General features: G+C 43.7%; 1 protein-coding gene across 1 annotated transcript in view; it reads right to left on the reverse strand.

Annotated features, from left to right (window-relative positions):
* CNTNAP5 (contactin associated protein family member 5) overlaps nucleotides 1-20,290 on the reverse strand; it is a 985,000-nt gene that overhangs the window by 289,301 nt on the left and 675,409 nt on the right. The gene's annotated exons all lie outside the window — the stretch shown is intronic.

A 20,290-nucleotide genomic window follows, 5' to 3' on the forward strand; every position in this document is an offset into this window, starting at 1 on the left:
TGGCTGATGGGCATTGAAGCTGTGCACCAGTTATTTCTGTCTTTGTACCTTCCAATTTCAATGTCAGATACTTCCTGGTCCTCTCAGGGTTCTTCCTGGATCACAGTTGTAAGCAGAAGGGATGTGTGTCATTTGCAGCAGTCCCAGAGCCCATTTTTTTTTCTGTCATGGGACCTGCAACAGGTCCCTGAAAGAAGAGCTAGGCTATCCCTCTGGGCCCCAGAGTGGGCAAGATGTAGTGCTCCCAGCAAAGCCACGATAACTACCTGATCTACTTGAGCAATGACACCTTGTTGTCTTAAGCCATTGAAATATTGCTTCCACTTTTGTTATTGCAGTGTTGAAGTAACACCTTGACAGTAGGGACTCCATTTTGGAGAACCTGAGACTCCATTCTGGGAAGGTGCCCCCACCCCCACACACACACCATGAGACTCTGGTCTGAAACTAGGATCTAAAACAGTCAGACAATAGCAATCCACTACATCACACTTGGCAGAGCATAGAAACCCCCAGCATGATCACTCAAGCTTGGAAGTGGATAGGCTGTACCTGGGTTAATGCTAAAAATGTAATTTGTCTATGTCCTACATATGATTAAAACCAATACCTGGATTAACGTCAAGATTATAATTGGAATTGTTAAGATTGTAACTGGTATTGTCAAGATTATAATTGATACTAGTTTTGAATAGGTTTTAGGTCAGCTTGACCCTGGTAACCATGTATTCCCCCCTGTTCCTAGCAACCATGAATTCCCCTCCTGATTTTGTGGTTTTTGCCTTTATAAACCCTGTTGCTTTGGGCTTCAGGGTCGAGAGTTCTTTAGGGCATGAGCCCACTCTCCACTACCGGCAATAAAGGACCATCACATTTTATCAATGTGTGGAGCTCCTTTGTTTGCACTCGCTCAGGCACAATAGTGTAATTTAGTTTATCCTATTTGACACAGGATTGAAGTTATGATTTTTAGAAACTCTTTATCATACCCTACATAAATTTCATTTAAAAATATTTATTTATTTATAAAAAAGTATAGAGCCAGAGTTTTCTATCTGTTGGTTCAATCCCAAGTACCTGTAACATCTGGGGCTGGGGCTGGGCCAGGACAAAGCCAGGACCCAGGAACTGCACCAGGGTGCAAGTACTTGGACCATCCCCTGCTGCCTTTCCAGGTGATTTATCTGAGAGCAGGGCTGGAAGTGCAGAGTAACCAGGATGGAACCCGGCACTCTGAAATGGGATGCACACAGCTGATGCTCAGCACTTGACCACACACAGGATTTTTATATATAAGAAACACTTTTGTGAGCATCTACTTTGTGTCAGCTGCTGAACATAGCTCTAAAGATATTCAGGAATGAACACAAGGGGACTGATAAAAGCTTCCAATTTCATAGAAAAATATAAAATGAGTAGTTCATCTTGATGCAGGAATCCATGCATAATTTTTCATCCTATTTCTATGAACTTTTGAAGGCCCCTTGTATGACCCAGTTGTTGCTTTTGAAGAATATACAGAATTGGAGAAGTCTCATTTGCAAAAGGAATTTTTATTTCAAGTTTACTACCAAGAAAATTCATGCCCTCTGTGTCTCTTATTTGCCAACAAATTGCCCACCCAGAGCTCCTATGGACACCACATCCCTGCCCTGTCTTCCTTTTTAGAAGTTCACTGTAATATGGTACCCTCTGGAATAGCTGTGTTCTTTGTTATGGAGTCTTTCTTTTCAATATCTTGGGATATGAATATGCCTTGGGAAAATGTCACATGGCTATTAATGCCTAGGATGATGTCTCCATGATGAGAATCTGTTCAATTTGACTCAAGATACAAAATGACAGAATTCAGGATTCTAATTCAGAGACAGTTCACCAAAGGATTTTCCCTTCCTTGCCTGCCGTGTTTCCCATTGCTCCTTCCTCCACCCCAGTTCCCTTCCCTCCCACCCTTCCCCTCCCCATTCTCTTCCCTCCCTCCCTTCCTGCCCCCTCCTTCTCTCCTTCTTCCTCCCTTCTTCCTTTTTCTCTTTCTCTCTCTCACTGTCCTCAAAGCAATATCTGCAACTACTACAGTATTTTCAAATCTTATCCTTCCTAAATTCTAATCCCAAAATTCTGCTGAGCATATAGATGATTTTAACAGTGTCAGCAACTTCATTTCTGATTTTCTCCTTATCTGACTTCTTCTTCCCAACACTGATGTGGTCACAGAATGAATTAGTTTTCTATTTTTGGGGGCATTTTATGAAACGGTTATCCAGACAGATTTTAAGTGAATTCTGACTTAATCTAGACTTACTGACTAGGTAAAAATCCAGTCTAGTCTTGATTCAGTTCAATAGAACATTGCACAACCTGAAGTTGGGCAACTGAGGATTGGTTATGCCTGGCAGTGGAAACTGATATAATCATAACAGATTTCGTCAGATTCATGAGTAACTACAGAATGGAGAGGGTCGCTGGCTCTGACTTAAACTTTTTGAACCTCAGCTTGTTTATTAATTAACACCTTGAGCTCATGGGACTATATGAATTAGAGATGGTTTCATATTTTGTCCGCACTAGGAAAAACACTGAAAACTCTCATTAGAAAGCCTGCTTTCCTTTACCTTTTCCCTTATTTTAGGTGCCTCCTGCATAGGGATTATTTAGGAATTTGAGGGGAAAAAAACTATCACTAACAACATTTTAAAATGCTTCCATCCAGATTTATAGGAGAGCTTGTTTTTTCCAAGATATATTTTATTTATTTGAAAGGCAGAGTTAAAGAGAGAGAAGGGAACACAGAGAGAGACCTTCCATCCACTGGTTCACTCTATAAATATTCTCAGTGATCCCCAAAGTGGTCCAGGTCAAAGCCAGGAATCCAGAAATCCACATGGGTGGCAGGGGCATAAGCACTTGGGTCATCTGTTGCTGTTTTTCCCAGGCACATTAGAAGGGAATTAGGTTGGAAGTGGAGCAGCCAGAACTTGGGCCAGCACTCACGATGGATGCTGGCATTGTAGGTATCAGCTTAACTTGTCAAGCCACACTGCCAGCCCTATATGAGGTCTTACTTTACACATGTATACATATGAATGTGTACTTCAAAGAGTTTGTGGAAAAACAGAGTTGAAAGAGAGCACACATTTTCTTGAACATTCTGAAGACCATCACATATAACCAAGTGTGTTTGTCTTACGTAGATGTGTTCTCTCCAGCACACACACCTCTCCTTTCTGGGTAGAAACATCAGAAAGAACAAAGACTTCTGGACTCTGGGGCTCATGTTGGACCTGCATTTCTTTCATCCTCTCTTGATAGATACCTGCCCTTAAAGAGTTGAGTCTTGACATTAGGTTTACCTGGACACTGATCTTTCCTGTCATACCTTGAGGCAAGTTATTTCACCTCTCAGACTCCATTTCCTCATTTATGGAGCTTGATGGATAACCACATAACTAGAGGTTGTTTTAGCATGTCACATTGTGTGTAGATAACACACACACCATTTGTGTGTATATATCTAACAGTGGTGCTTCGCTAGTGCAATCATTAGAAAATAACAACTGCCTTCAGCATTGTTGGGGTGGTTGTAGTTATACTGTAGTCCTCCAATCTATGAGGAGTAATACATGTGAAGATTCCCATCAGATGCCTGACACAGTGAATAATACCAATCCTTATAATTTAATGCCTTTTCCATTTTAATTAATCACACACTATACACTGACTGTAACTTTTGCAATGTGAGAGTAAAACTAACATGAATTTCTTTCTCCTTCTTCACAATCTCAGTGATAGAAGATTTATTCTTACCATCAATCTCGGTCATCTCTCTGGCTTTTCCTTCTGTTACTAAACCAAGAACTTTCACCTTTTCGTGAAAGGAAGCAATTCACAGCTTCTGGTTGGTGTGTCTGAATGGCCAGCATCACTTCTCTTGTGTTTTGGGATCATGGCGAAATAAATTAAGAGTTACCTGAGCACAAGTACTGTTGATCCCATTGCCAACCAAGTGATAATGAGACACTTGCTAAGAGAGAAACAGGCAGGTAGCAAATACAGCATAGATACGCTGGAGAGGTGATGATTCACACTATGGAGAGGATGGAGCTGGTCTGCAGGAGATTTCATCACACTACTCAGAACTATACACAATTTTAAACTTGAGAATTGCTTATTTCTGGAACTTTCCATTTACTAGGTTTGGGCATTGGGAAATCACAGGTACCTGAAACTGCGGATAAGAGGAGACTAACTGTAATGGTTGCTGATGGTGACACGTCTTGGTTTTCTTGCTGGCTCTCCACATCTGGCAGCTGGGGCTCTTTACTCCCTCTTTGCCTTAGTATTCCTAAGCATAAGCCGGCTTGAGAGCTGCAGAGATTTCCTTGTCACATTTATGTGGCTGCTGCTCAGAATTTCTGCCTGCTACACTCCTGTGAGCCTCCGTGACTCAGGCACAGCAGTGTCTCCTGGGCTGTTTGCCACACACTAGCACTCCTGTCCCATTGTTGGTTGCTCTTCTACCTCTTTGCCCTGCCCCAGTGGGCCATTTGATGGGCAGTGGCCTAACTGATGCTATTTGCTCTTGTCTCTCATCGACTTATCACCTCTGGTCTCTGACCCTGGGCCTTAATACAGCCTGTCAACCTAATGTCTCTCTCAGATATCTCAAAATCAGCATGCTTAGTACAAAATGTGTTAACTTATTCCCCTGTGGAATTGAGCCTTCCTCTAGCTTCTTACCTCTGATTAATTATTCTGTTAATAGTTCTTAAACTCTCACCTTTCCATTTTAGACCTGTACTGTTAGGCCCATGGTAGTCAGAAGATACATGTGATTATATAAACCTTGAAATGCAGTCAATGTGGATTTAAATAGGCTATAAATATAAAATACAGACCCAATTTTCATGATTAGGCATGATAAATGTAATGTAAAATAGTCCTTTTCTGTTTTACTAATTATATGTTGAAAGGATACTATTTTAGTACATTGGAGTAAATAAAGCATATTATTAAAATTATTTTCACTTGTTTCTTTTAATGTCTATCCTGTGGCCAACAGAACATCTTTAAATTGCCCATGTGGCTTGCACTATATTTCCATTGGACGGTACTGTAGAGTCTACTTTGTTCATCAAAATAATCACTCACCAAGGGGGGTACTGCTGCTTCCAACTAAACTGTAAATGATATTTGTATTTTCTTTTCTGTTTCCATGATCACCCACCATGCTTTTTAACTCTTCCCTTAACCTCCACTGGGTCTCCTGTCTGTGGTCTCCTTCTGACCCCATCTGCCACCACACAGTTAATCCTCCTATCCTGTCACTCCCCATTCCAAGTGTCCTTAGCATTCAGTGAAAGGAGATGGCTTCATCTATAGAAGATGCTGCAAAGTGTCTGAAACAGAGAAGGGACTTCATCTTTTTTCCTCCCTCCTTCCTGTCCTTCCTTCTTTCCATCCTCTGACAGATCATTAGGAGTAAGCAGCAAACACCTTACCGGCTCACTCCTACAGCCTTTCCCCATTCCCTGAGGGTGAACCACACTGTCTTCCTTCTGTGCATTTTCCCATCACTTCCTCCAACCCAAAATGATTCCCACCCATGCTCTGTCTAAAAAGAAATGCCACCTATCCAGAGAAGACCTCTGGGAGTCACCTAACTAGAAGCAATTTCTCCATTCCCAGGGACTCTATGCCTCTCTAGCATAGACATCATTAGCATAGCCCTTTTCTGGAGCACATTGCACCTTTCTAACTGTGGATGCAGCCTCTGCTTCTGCTCACAAGGGCATAGGCCCCTTAAATGATAGCAGGCATACTGGCCAATATCCTCTAGGTATGCATTCATAATCCTTGAAAAAGCTGTGAGTTAAGTTAAAATGCTAGTGATTTCAGAGCTGAGAAAGTGAGATTCAGGGTACACACCATGGGTAATGGTCACATTACTAAGAGACAGAGAGAACGAACTCAATTACTTTGCTGCTTCAGAGCCTCAGATATTTCCACTGTACTGTGCTGAGATTATGGTTTACCAATCTCAGGAACTTGGATACCATCTTGGAAAAATCAGAATCAATGTATGGAAAATAAACTGCTCAAGATATCGCATTGGATGCCACACACACACACACACACACACACACACAAGAAAGTGTGAAGCAATAAACATGCCACAATGCACTCACCCATCTCCTTAGTGACAGAGAACAGTGGAATTATGTCTACAGAGACAACTCAGCAGTCTCAAGCTTCAGTTATAAAGAAAGCAATTTACTGGCATCTCTTTCTCCTTCCACTGATATGAATACCATCAATGTTATTTTTGTCATTCCCATTCTTTGAGTCAGAGAACCTGAGGCTTAGAGATGGTGAGTACCTTATTTAAAGTCACATAGCTAGTAGTAGTAGACCTCCTACTTGAAGCAAATCCAGAAGTGGTTCATCTAGTAGAGGTCTTCCCACTGCTCCACCGCCTTCCATTGGGAATGGTGCCAGTGAGGATTCAGATGGGAAGGAATGCCTGTTTCCAGCCCTGGTCCACCAACACCAAGCTCTGAGAAGCCATCAGAGCACGAAGTCTGTGTAGACCACTTAAGCTCATCTGCACCATCTCTGTAATTTTATTTCTATGTCCATTCCATAATACACCGTATAATTCATGAAGTAAGCACACAAATGTGAAGGCAAGAAATTGTTTCCTTACTATTCTTGACTGATGAACTTAGGGAAGTTTCATACTTTCTCTGCACCATCCACTACCACTAAGGAGATCAGGTGTGTGAAACTATCCAAAAAAAATCACCTACTATATAATTACATTGTTGTTTTTCATGGGCCATGGGTGTAAGGATTGCACAAAATTCCTTTTTTTTTCATTTAATTTTTCTTTGTTCTACTAGCTCTGTTGGTTCCTTACTGTGACAGGAATGCAACAAACTGTAATGCATATTGTCACTCACTTTGTATTGATCAGTGTAGGGACACAGAGCGTCAGTGTGGAAAAAACACCTGGAAGAAAATCAAATATAGAGGCCAGCATTGTGGAACAGTGGTTAAAGCCACCACCTGCAACACCAGCATCCCATATGGGTGCCAGTTCTTGTCCAGGCTACACCAGTTCTGATCCAGCTCCCTGCTAATGTGCCTGGGAAAAGCAGCAGAGGATGGTCCAAGTGCTTGGGCTCCTGCTACTCATAGAACAGATCTGGAAAAAGCTCCTCTCTCCTGGCTTCAACCTAGCCCGCTCCTTCTTTACACCATTTGGTGGAGGGAACCAGCAGATGGAAGATCTCTGGTTCTCTCTTTCCCTCCTGTGATTCAAGTCAATAAAATTTTAAAAATGAAAATAAAATACAGATCTCTGCTACCAAAGAGGAGAAACTTGAGGTCCATAAAATGGAGTGACTGCTTTAATTGTGTGCAAAATGTGAGAGGTAAATGGCAAGAGAGGGCCAAGCCCAGGAAGAGGAATGAGCATTCTGAGCAGGGACAACACCAAAGCCACAGTCCTAGGAGCTGGGGCACACTTGGCAAGGATCTGAAAAAGAGAAGTGGTGACACGTGTAGTGGGTGAGTGGGAGGGCCAGGGCCAGTGCGAGCCACAGCTGGCGAAGCTCTGCAGGCCACAGAAGGGTGAGTTGAGGGCCAGCCTTGCAGCACAGTAGGTTAAGCCTCCACTTGAGACAGCATTCCCTATCAGAGTGCTAGTGAGCTCTGATTGCTCCACTTTGAATCCAGCTCTGTACTAATGCACTCTGGAAAGCTACAGACAATGGTGCAAGTGCTTGGGCCCTGTCACCCAAATGGGAGACCTGGATGGAATTCCTGGCACCTGGCTTCAGCCTGGCCCAGCCCCAGTTGTTGCCACCATTTGGAGTGTAAAACAATGGATGGAGGGTCTCTCTTTCTCTCTCCGTTTTGTCTCTGTTAGTTTGCCTCTCAAATACATCATTTAAAGAAAAGAAAGGAGTCAGGGTTCCACAAAATACTTCAATAGCTCATAGAAATCTAATTAAAAGAAAAAAATTACTGTGGTGTAAAGATTTAAAAATTCTTTAGATTCATTTATTTGAAAGGTACAGTCACTGGGAGATAGACACAGAGAGAGAGAAAAGGAAGAGGGAGAGTGCACTCCTATTTGCTGGTTCAATTCTCAAACCAGGAGCCAGGAACTCCACCTGGGTCTCCTGTGTGGATGGCAGAAACACAAGCATTTGCGCCATCATCCAGTGTTGCCCAGGCACATTAGCAGGGACTTAGGTCAGAGCAGAGTAGCCTGGTACTCTGAATAGTATGCTGGTGTCCCAAGCAGCAGCTCAACCTGCTGCACCAATACACCTTCCCCTAGCACAATAAGGTTTAAAATTCAGGAATTTGAGGGGTCTTAAGTTCATGGAGGTGTGAATTATAAAAAAAATTGCATGAATTGCCAGGGTTTTTGAATAATTAAAGATAAGTAAGCTTATCTTTTAGCATTATTTTTTGTGAACTTTTTGAAATAACTTCTATTATTCTGATACAGTGGGAAAGACTTGAAGCCAGCTCCTATGATCTCATTTTGGATGCTGAGCAGATTATCAACTGCAGGAAAGGTGGCCAGGGAGTCAAAAGCAAGAAAGAAGGAATCTACAGCACTTGTCCAGGGTGAGGGAGACTGTGCATCTGCAGGTGGTCGCAGCTATGTAATGACAGACAAAGTGATGGAGAGTTTGAGGGCTTGTCAATGTTTGGAATGGAGAATGGAGATTGGGAGGAGGGACAGAGTCGTGGCTCTGGCCTTAAGAAACTCTGTAGATGAGGGTCCCATGTACCAAAAGGAGGAAGTTTCAGGGATGAGCAGATTTGGGTAGTTTGCTAAAGTGGGAGGAAATGCAGATTTGACATTCACACTCTCCACCATACTAGGTGTAGGTAAACACCACATCTATAAATAAGTACACTGAATGTGAGAAGTCACTGTGCCCACAGCCAGCTGGAGGCCAACTGTAAGACTGAACCTGGGGTGGACATTTGGTGCTGTGGTTAAGGTCCTACTTGGAGACTTGCGTTCCGCATCAGTGTACTTGGTTTTAGTCCTGGCTTTGCCTCTGATTCCAGCTTCCTGGTTATGCACACCCTGGAAGGCAGTGGTGATTGCCCCAGTACTTTACTCCCTGCTACCTACATGGGAAACCTGGACTGAGGAACTCCTGCCTTTGGCCTGATCTAGCCTCAGCTGTTGAATGACATTTGAGGAGTGAACTAGCAGGTGGGCGATCTCTCTCTGGCTGGCTGGCTGGCTGTCTCTCCTGTCTGTATTTCAAATAAAAATTAAATGAATTTATTAAAAGTAAATAAAACAGGAGTGGCATTGCAGCACAGTGTGTTAAGCTGTGTCGTGAGACACCTTCATCAGATATCAGAGTGTCTGATTTGAGTCCCAGCTGTTATGACTTCTGATCCAGCTTCCTGCTAACGTGCCTGGGAGGCAAAGGATAATGACTCAAACACATGGGCCCCTGCCACCCATGTGGGCAACCTGGATAGAGTTTCTGACCAGCCCCTGGCTTTGGCCTGGCCTGTGCCTGGCTTTTGAAGGCAACTGGGGAGTATGCCAGTGGATGGACAACCTCTCCTTGTTGTTTCCCTCTTTCCATGGTTCTTCCTTTAAATAAATAAATAAATTGTAAAAAAAAAAAAAAAAAAAAAGAAGAAGAAGGAGGAGGAGGAGTCAGTTTCCCTCCTGTTGCCTGTGGTCTGGCTTGGGTGACTAATCATTAGAATGCAGCAGAAGAAATGATACATGACTTCCAGAGCAAGGTAAAATAAACATGATATAGATCCACTTGTCTCCCTCTCTAAGGATATTTTCCCCTCAAACCTAGTTGTTGCACTCTCCAAAAGTCAAAAAGCTTCATGCAAAAGCCATGTGTCTGACTGAGATTCCAATCACAAGCCAAAAGCCAGCAGCAACTCCAGACCTGTGATTGATGGAGCTTCCCAATGATCCCTCTTACTGCAGTAAGGATTCCCCAGCTGAAATGGAGTGGAGTGGCCAGATCCTGCCCAAACTGAAGATTCATGTGCAAAATATTGTCACTTTGAACCATAAAGCTGAATGGCAGTTTATTACGCAACAGCCGATAACAGGTGCAGAAACTTCTTGGAGTATCTGAATCTGCTTGTATTATTTTCCTTCCTTCTGCAAGATTTTCTTTTATTTCAGTTCTCTTATTTTTTTTCTGTTTTTTTTAAATAATTATTTATTTTTAAAGATTTATTTATTTGGAAGGCAGAGGCAGAAAGAGAGAGAGAGAGAGAGAGGTCTTCATCCACTAGTTGATTCCCCAGATGACTGCAATGCCTGGAGCTGCGCTGATCCTAAGCCAGGAGCCAGGAGCTTCTTCTGGGTCTCCAACACAGGTGCCCAAGAACTTGGGGCAAATTCTACTGCTTTCCCAGGCCATAGCAGAGAGCTGGATTGGAAGTGGAGCAGCTAGGAATCGAACTAGCACCCATATGGGATGCTGGCACTGCAGATGGGGACTTTTATTTTTTTTTAAGATTTATTTATTTATTTGAAAGTCAGAGTTACACACAGAGAGAGGAGAGGCAGAGAGAGAGAGAGAGGGAGAGAGAGAGAGAGAGGTCTTCCATCCAATGGTTCACTTCCCAATTGGCCGAAATGGCCAGAGCTGTGCTGATCCGAAGCCAGGAGCCAGCAGCTTCCTCTGGGTCTCCCATGTGGGTGCAGGCACCCAAGGACTTGGGCCATCTTCTGCTTTCCCAAGCAATACCAGGGAGCTGGATCAGAAGTGGAGCAGCTGGGTCTCGAACTGGTGCCCATATGGGATGCCGACACTTCAGGCCAGGGTGTTAACCTGCTGCGCCACAGCACCAGCCCCCCTCCATTTTTTTACAAAGAATATGGGGGTTTTAACCCATGACGCCACAGCGCCGGCCCCTTCTTATGTTTGTGTGTGTGTGTGTGTGTGTGTTTACTGTATATTACTTTGCATTGCAGACTGAGGTAAAAACCAGACAGACTTTTATTTGAAACTGATCTCCACCGGCACCGCGGCTCACTTGGCTAATCCTCCGCCTGCGGCGCCGGCACCCTTGGTTCTAGTCCTGGTTGGGGCGTTGGATTCTGTCCCGGTTGCTCCTCTTCCAGGCCAGCTCTCTGCTGTGACTCGGGAGTGCAGTGGAGGATGGCCCAAGTCCTTGGGCCCTGTACCCGCATGGGAGACCAGGAGAAGCACCTGGCTCCTGGCTTTGGATCAGCGTGGTGCGCCGGCCGGCACAGCCATTGGTGGGGTGAACCAATGGAAAGGAAGACCTTTCTCTCTGTCTCTCTCTCTCTCACTAACTCTGCCTGTCAAAAAAAAACAAAAAAAAAAACAAAAAAAAAACAAAAAAAAAAAAAGAAGAAGAAGAAGAATAAGAAGAAGAAAAGAAAAGAAAAGAAAGAAAGAAACTGATCTCCAGTATAGTATCTGTAAGTTTGACCAAGCTACTGAAAGTCTCAAGGCCTCTCCTTCATGGATAAAATGAGAATGACAGCACAAACTTCTGAAGAGCATTTAGAAGATTGAATGGTATACTGTGTTTGAAATGCTGGGGAGAGAGAAGGTGCTCAGAACCAACTGCTTAGATCATTAGCAGCCTGCTGACTCTGAAGGGTATGCACTGTAGGATGCATGAGTCTCCTGACAGATTCTTGTGGTACACAAAGCAGAGAGAACTTTTCAGTCAGAACATTTCAAATATGTCCCTGATATTTTGCTCTCCAGATGACAAAGCATGGAATTATATTTTTGATTATGCTGTACCTGTGAAAAAATCACTTATTTATAATCTGATGAAAACCTGGTATCATGAAAGGACCATGCATATTGGGATCACTTTTCCCGTGTGTGTGTGTGTGTGTGTGTGTGTGTGTGTGTGTGTGTAGGGAGAAAGGAAAGGCAGTTAGGAAAAGAAGGAAGGAAGGGAGGGAGGAAGGGAGAAAAGAAGGAGAAAGAAGGGAGTATGGAGGATGTTGCTGCAAGAAGCCAGGATCTCAGCTCTCTGGCCCAGTTCTCCAAGATTTGTAAGGGTATAGGATGGGTTGGTGACAGGAAATGGTAGGGTGAAGTAGCCAAGGCAATCTCAGCTTACTTTAACTGAGCAAGGACAGAGCACTGTTACCAACTGGAGGTGATCCACCGAGATCACCTTTCATGGAGAGCCTTGTGTTCAAGTGGAGGCACAGAGTATATGAGTCACATGGTTGCCCTCAGGGGATAAAGTGCTCCCAGGTTATCAGTCACAGGGAGTGACCTAAAGGGTATATGTATTTAGGTAAACAGGGATACTGGATTTTGCCTGATTTACATAACTAATATCAGCTTTTGAGTTTGCAATAGGAAGAGAAAGACTACTTATTCCCAAACTTAAAATGTCTTGGTGCTGTGTTTTTACAGTTAGACTTACATCGCAGCCCTAGGCCTCACACGATCTAATCTGTGTTACTCCCAACCTCATTTTCCTCCCACCCTTGTTTCTCTTCTGTTTCTCTTATAGCCAGACTGGCCTTCTTGCTTCCTCGCCCAGAACCTTCTCCCTGGCTGTGCACACACCCCACACCTTTCCTCTCCACAGGCCTCCATTCAGAGCCTCCTCCAAGCAAGGATGGTTTTCCAAACAAGTTAACTGCTCACTCTCTGGCCCCTTGTTCTTCTGGACTTTCCTGCCTGTTTTTTCACGAGCTGATTCTTCATGTACATGTGTGCACATGTGTGTGTATGCATGTATGGCTTCCTTTCTGTCATCTCTATTAGCAGTATCATCTCTACTGCTCAGTAAGAGGCTGGCATATTGTGAATATTCCGCAAGTAATTAGGGATAAATAATCTTGCTTTGTGCAAGTATTGGGGACAAGAGTCTTTAGTGTAATAAACTCTAAAGTGCCCTGGATGTGTGTGGTTACTTTTCCATCAATAATTTCACTTTTTTGCATCATAATTTACAATGAGAGTTCTATACCTAGTCATTAGTTTCGTACACATGAGAAGTCAAATATTGCAAATGGACACACGGGTTTGTGCACAAATCTATTTGGGCATATAAAGAGTTTATGATGCTTATACATACATGATATGACTTATACTGTATAGTATATAAATGATGCATTTATAAATATTCATATACATTTAGTCCATGCTTATATACTGCATTTTGCCTAAATTATATATTTTGGAAGTACAGTTCACTGTGTATATTGTAAAGTGAGGGACAAAAGGAAAATTGAGATTTCAGGGTATTGAAATCAGATATTCCTTTAAATTCCATGGAGCCTGACTATGTAAAACGACTGACTCTAGGCAGAATGCACTCATGTGCCTGCATGAAGGAATGACGAGCAGAGATGGGAGCCAGTCCGTTATTGATGGGTAACCCATGTTCCCAAGTGTTGTGAGGCAGCCTGAGCTCTACTGGAAAACTTAACCACCTCTCACAGTGATTTTGCTAGATGCTTGAACTCCTGCACAAATGCTTTCTGTTCAGAAAGACAGCTCAGGCGGTCTTACATATTAGGTAGTAGAGTCTGAATTTCCAGTGATTTCCTCTGTTTCAGTGCTGAATTCTTACCTACACCTTGGAGAATTCAAAGCTTTATTGAGTATCTCCAAGTAGACATTCTTTGAAAAAAGAGATTAATTTATTTATTTGAAAGGCAGAAATACAGAGAGAGAAGGAGAGAGATGTATCTCCCATCCATTGGTTCATTCCCCAAATGGTCACAATGGGCCAGGCCAAAGCCAGGAGCCAGGAGCTTCTTCCAGGTCTCCCACATGGGTGCAGGGGCCCAAGGACTTGAGCCATCTTCCACTGCTTTCCCAGGCACACCAGCAGGGAGCTGGATCAGAAGTGGAGCAGCCAGAACATGAACAGGTGCCCATATTGTATGCCAGTTCCACAGGTGAAGGCTTAACACACTATGCTACAGTGTCAGCCCCCCCCAGTAGACTTTCATTACACACAGTGGTAAATGTAAAAGGGTGTGCACCTTAGACACTTACCCCCCATCAAATATATCCAGTAGGGACATTCTAGGAACCACAGAGACTGTTGGAAGAGGATACTGTGTTAGGCAGGCCTCTTGATGCCTAATTCCAGCAGGGACCTGGGCATGCAGCTTCCCTGTGTGACATCACCTCATACCCCTTTCAGTCCTGTCCTCTCTCTCCCCTGGAGAAAGCAGTCATAAGGAGCTAAGTGGCCGCAAGATTCAAGCATCTTTCAGGCTGTGGTCTGGGTATTTATCTTTCTGTTTTCTGTGTTCTGGACCTGCATCCTGCGTCATTTCCTATGCACACCGCATGTTGTCTTCCCAACCCTCACCTTAGGCAGAAGTCCCTGAGAGGTTCTGACAAGTGAATAAAGGGGCAGAGCTCAACTAAGGCAGTCCCGGTCGCTGGGGACCCGTGACCTCCTGCTCCCTGGTGACAAGGAAGTGCTGAGCACTGGCAGGCCTGCCCCATCTCGTGAGCTTCTCTGCAGCATGGAGCTCAGGCTCTGCAGAGCTCAGGGTGGGAAGCAGCAAACACAGGGAAGGAAAATGCAGCCATGCACAAGAATAGCAGACACCTCTCCCCATCTCCTGGAATTCCAGCTCTTTCCAGAGTTTCTAGTATGAGCTTTCACTTAGAAGATAGATGTCACAGCCGAGTGGCTGGCACTTATCATCAGTAGCTCTGGGGAAGAATATCAGAGGAAACTGTCAGAAAATGACAGTGTCATGGTTCAGTCACAAACTGAATGAAAAAGACACAGTGGTGAACCACGTGTGACCCTACCCTCCCTGGCTCCCCTTCTCCTTCTCTCTCACTATTGAACCAGAGCCAAAGCCAGAGCCGAGAACAGGCAGCATGAGGCTCTGGGGATGCAGTCTTTGGAATCCACAGATCCCCGGGGCCCAGACAGGGATATGTGAGCCCCGGAAGCTGCTGCATGGAGGCAGAGGCGGCACAAATCTCCGGATGCTGTTCAGGGGTTGTCCAACCGGGAGACTCTGGTGCATGCACAGCCTAGACAGAGAGAGCTGTGCCTTCCCTTCTCCATCTTCTCTTTACTTTGAGCACAACAAGGCAGCTCATGTTCACTCTGACTGCTCCCGCTCCTCGTCACTTTTGACCCTTTAGGATGTCAGGCATAGCATCCATGGGGTGCCATGGGCATTGTGGAACAGTAGGTTCCCTTGCTGCACAGGATTCTCAGAGTGCCTGGGATCAGATTATAGCTCCTCTGCTTCTGCTTAAGTTTTCTGATAATGCACTTGGGAGGTAGCAGATGATCTAAGTACTTGGGTTTTTGCCACCCACATGGGACAGCCGGATGTAGTTCCTGGCTTCTGGTTTCAGGCTGGTGCAGCCCAGCTCCTGCAGGCATTTGTGAAGTGAACCAAATGGAAGACTCTCTCTCTCTTTCTTGCTCTCTCTCCCTCCCTCCCTCCCTCCATCTCTCTTACTCATTCCCTTAATAAATATGTAAGTCAATAAGTCTTTAAGAAAGTACAAATATCATCTCTGCTTTGATCAGGCAAAGCTGGGTGCAGGAGCTAGATCTGTCCTTTGCCAGCTGCCTGCCATGAAACAAGCACCATGCTGCTTCTGAGGCTCTGTTTTATGAACTGTCAGGTGGGGAGTGCTGTGGTTTGTTCCCCAGAGGACTGTGTGTTGTGGTGTCACATCCCATATGGGCACTGGTTCTAGTCCCGGCTGCTCCACTTCCAACCCAGCTCTCTGCTGTGGCCTGGGAAAGCAGTAGAAGATGGCCCAAGTACTTGGGCTCTTGAACCCTCATGGGAGACCAGGAAGAAGCACCTGGCTCCTGGCTTCGGATCGGCGCAGCTCCGGCCGTTGCGGCCATTTGGGGAGTGAACCAACGGACAGGAGACCTTTCTCTCTGTTTCTCCCTCTCACTGTCTGTAACTCTACTGCTCAAATAAATAAATAAAAAGAAAAAAAGAAGAAAAAGAAACTGGTGCCTGGTGGGAGGTCTCTGGGGACTCTGTCCTTTAAAGGAATTAAGGTAGTGCTCAAGGGGTCATGAGTTCTTGCAAGAGCAAGTCGTTATGAAGCCTGAGCTTGACCCAAGTCTCCCTGGCTTCCCATATGGCAAAGTGACCCCCTTCTCTCCCAGGTGCTCCTGCCACTGGGACTCTGCCTTGAGGCCCTCTCCAGAGCCAAGCTGAGGCCAGAGTCATTTCTTGTAACTTGCAGGAGGGAGAGCTAAATATACCTCTTTTCTTCAGAAAGTTGACTGGTCCCAAGTATGTCTTTCCAACCACAGAAAACTGACTGATACAGGGTAAAAAACCCATGCAATACAGAACTGTTGTTGGAGTGAGAGATGATGCACACTGAGCACCCTACACACATCCTCAAATATATGAAATGGCTGGCCATTTAAATATTGATTTATTTTCTCTTATCTTGCTTTATTTTATTTCTGCCCTCCTTTTATTTTCTTCAAAGATGCATCTGTTTACTTGTAAGACAGAGTGAGAGAGAGAAAGAGATTTTCTATGTGTTGGATCACTAGCTAAATGTGCACAGTATCCTAGGTTGGGCTAGGTCAAAGCCAAGAGCCCAAAAACTCCATCCTAGTCTTCCCTTTGGGTAACAGTAACCCAAGCACTTGAGACGTCATTCTCTACATCCCAATATGTGTCAGCAGGCAGCTAGGGCAGAAGCAGAGTAGCCAGGACTCAAACTAGGCACTCCAGTATGGAATGCAGACATTCCAAGTGGCAGCTTTACCCACTGTGCCATAGCACTCGACCAACTCCTTCTCATTATTATCTACCATGTATAGTGTGGGGGAGAATCTATGGAAAGAAGGCATTCTCTACCTTCTATCGAAATCCTTCTACAATCACCATATAGAATACTCCACAGCTTTTACTAATGCTAGCTACCCATGAGTTGTAGTCAAGAAGCTACAGGGAACAGGTGACACGTGGTTTTAAATTAACAGCAACAAATAGTTACAATTATCACCAATCTGGTTTAAATTAATCAGATGGCCAAAGTGGAAGTAAAATGAAAATGTGCCTTGCTGGTGAGTGGGGCCTCAACCCCACAGTGTTGTTGGGAGCAGAAGTTGGTACAAGTTTGAGACACTGCAGAAATAAATATGGCAAAAGACCTACAAATATGTAACTCTTTGTCCTGGAACTGGCATCTGAAGGAATTTTTCCTAAGGATATAATCAGCTGTGTTCACAAAGATCTATGTGCAAAAATGTCCTTACATGCTTAATTGTAATAGTTTAACAATGATAACTAGCTAGGTGTTCAAATAGATTTGTTTATTGCAGTATGTCTATATAAGAGAGTACCCTGCTGTTCATAGAAATGATGATATGAACTCATATTAATTTATATAGAATGGGGGCTGGCACTATGGCATACCAGGTAAAGCCACTGCCTGCCATACTGGCATGCTCTATGTGTGCCAGTTTGAGTCCCAGCTGCTCTACTTCCAATCAATCTCCCTGCTAATATGTCTGGAAAAGCAGCGGAGCATGATCCATGTGCTTGGGTTTCTGCACCCCCATGGGAGACACAGAAGAAGATTTTGGCTCCTGGCTTTAGATCTGCCCAGCTCTGGCCATTGTGGATATTTGGAGATTGAACCAACAGATGGAAGATTCTTTCTCTCTCTGTGTAATTCTGCCTTTCAAATAAATGAATATTTTTAAAAATTTATATAGGATATCATGTGTGCCTTATTTCTGTGTGAAACACAGGCTGCAAAGCCATACTCCAGGGCAATGAACCCCTTCCTAAGTTCTGAAGGGATAGAAAGACCTGCTCAATAATTCCAGAATTTCAGGTAGGTAAAGAAGAGATGCCATTATCCATTCTTTAGTTGATTGACATCTGGGTTAATTCCATATCTTAGCTATTGTAAATTGAGCTGCGGTGGGTCTTAGTGAAAAATATGAATGGGAATAGGAGAGAGAGGAGGAAAAAGGGTGGGAGTGTGAGTGGGAGGGAGGGAAGGATGGGAAGAATCACTATGTCCCTAAATTTGTATATATGAAATGCATGAAGTTTATAAACCTTAAGAAAGGTTTCTAGGTAAAATAAACAAACACATAAGTAAATAGTATATTCCAAAGAGAGAGAGAGAGAGAGGGGGGGGGTGGGGGAGAGAGGAGATGTAGTCCTTTTTCCCTTTGTAAACAGAATGATTTAGTGATAAATCACATTGAAGTCCCACATTGAAGTACCTGGGTTTGATTCCTAGCTCTGACTCCTGACTCCAGCTTACTGTCAATGCAGAACCTGGGAAGCCATGGTGGTGGATCAGGTAAATGGGTTCCTGCTACCCACACAGGGGTCCTGGATTGAGTTTCTGGCTCTTGACTTTGGCCACAGCCAAGTGCCCTACATTGTGATCATTTAGGGAATCAGTAAACAGGAGCTCTATCTTTCTCTCTTTATCTTTGCCTCTCAAATAAATAAGTAGGAAAAAATTCTCCTTTGAACTGTTTCTCATTATAACATAGATTTTGGACCTTCATTGCTGGGATGAGGACTGTGAGTAAGGATACTCCTACCTGCTGGGCACCTAAGATTTAGTTCCTCGTTTGGTACAAGGAACTAAGACTGCCTTTTCCTTCAGTCCTTCTATCAGCCTTAGAAGTTCAGGATCTTCCTGCAAATTTTTCCAGCTGTGAAACTGAAACTACAGAAATTGACCAGCCCCACGGGATACCATGACTAGTAAGTAACAGAATCAAGTCCTCACCGCATGGGCTGCTCCCAAATCCATGCTCCTCCCATTCAATATGCTCAGGGAGTTTAAGACAATTGTTTTTTTGGGGAAATGCATGTACAAAAGAAATTGTGTAGCAAAATTAATATCACAGGATACATGTTCTAAAGTAATTCACATAGAGTGAACATACTCCTATTCCAAACTCAATCCTTACAAAACTAAAGCAACGGGGCCAGAGTTTTGGCTCAGTGAGCTGGGCTGCCATTTTTGTTGCCAGCATTCCATATCAGAGTGCCTGTTAGAATCCTGGCTGCTCTGCTTCCAATCTAGCTTCCTGCTCATGTTGCTGGGAAAGCATGAGAGTATAGCCCAAGTGCCTGGGCCCCTGCCACCCTAATGGGAGACCCGAATGGAGCTCCTAGTTCCTATCTTGGACCTGGAGTAGCCCCAGCTGTTGGCTATTGTGGCCATTTGGATAGAAAATATCTCTATCTCACTCTCTCTCTCCTCCTGTTTCCTCCTCCCCCAAATTCTGCTTCTCAAATAAATTTTAAAAAAAGAAAACTAGAAGCAATACAATGAAAAATGGAGGAGCAGTTTCTGGAGACAAACGCCCCGAGAATAGCACCAACAGTGACACATGTAAGCTTGACAGCCCGAGGAGAGGAAGATACATGTAACACAAACACTGAATCCTGCAGGGTATGCTGGGAAGTACGGGCACTGACCATCGCTTCTCATCTAACCAGTCCTCTGAGCATGGCTGAGTCCAAGGAGAGAATTGATTTTCACAAAGATGATCCTGAGTCATCAAGAAAAGGTTATATTTTGTGTTCAGAACTTTCTGTTTAAGAAGGCAAGGAGGCATGTAATCCATTTGAGAAAGATTTTCATTTCAAGTAGTTAAAAAAATCTTTGCAAAGATCTTTGGTGGTTAAAGGGATAAGTGACAGTTATCTGGAAAATTCACTTATGTGGAACAACTCTTCCCCGAAGATTTCAGATTAGCCAAGCAGTACCTTGTATTTAGTTAGATTCCCATCACTTCCCCTTCGTTGACATTTCATTTTCTATTGTTTTTCCTCCAGGTATTTCAGATTCCTAACCCCCAGGCACTGGGTTATATGCTTCTTGAGACTAGAGTTTTGCAACTCTCTTTCTTAGATGCTCCCTCCCCTTGTGGTTTCTTTTTCTTTTCTTTTTTTTTTTTTTTTTTGCCATGAAATAACTGAAGAATGGATAGTCACAAGAATGAATGAATGACAGAAAAGTAATAAATTCTGACCCCTCCCCTCCTGATCTTTGCAATAACTTAGATTTTCATAACCAGTCCTAGAGTTCTTCTGTTTTATTTTTCCAGTATGTTAATAACTGAATCAACTATTCAATCAAAAAAGGAAAAAAAGCCATAAGAAAAATTAATAAATAAGGCCAGTCTCACTGTTCCAAAAGCAATATTATCTTGAATGTCCTATTTACTTTCATTTACTTAAAAGGGAGAGAAAGGGGAAAGAGAGAGATCCCATTCACAGGTTCAT

Source organism: Oryctolagus cuniculus, chromosome 3 (assembly GCF_964237555.1).
Source record: "Oryctolagus cuniculus chromosome 3, mOryCun1.1, whole genome shotgun sequence".
NCBI classification, from domain to species: domain Eukaryota; kingdom Metazoa; phylum Chordata; class Mammalia; order Lagomorpha; family Leporidae; genus Oryctolagus; species Oryctolagus cuniculus.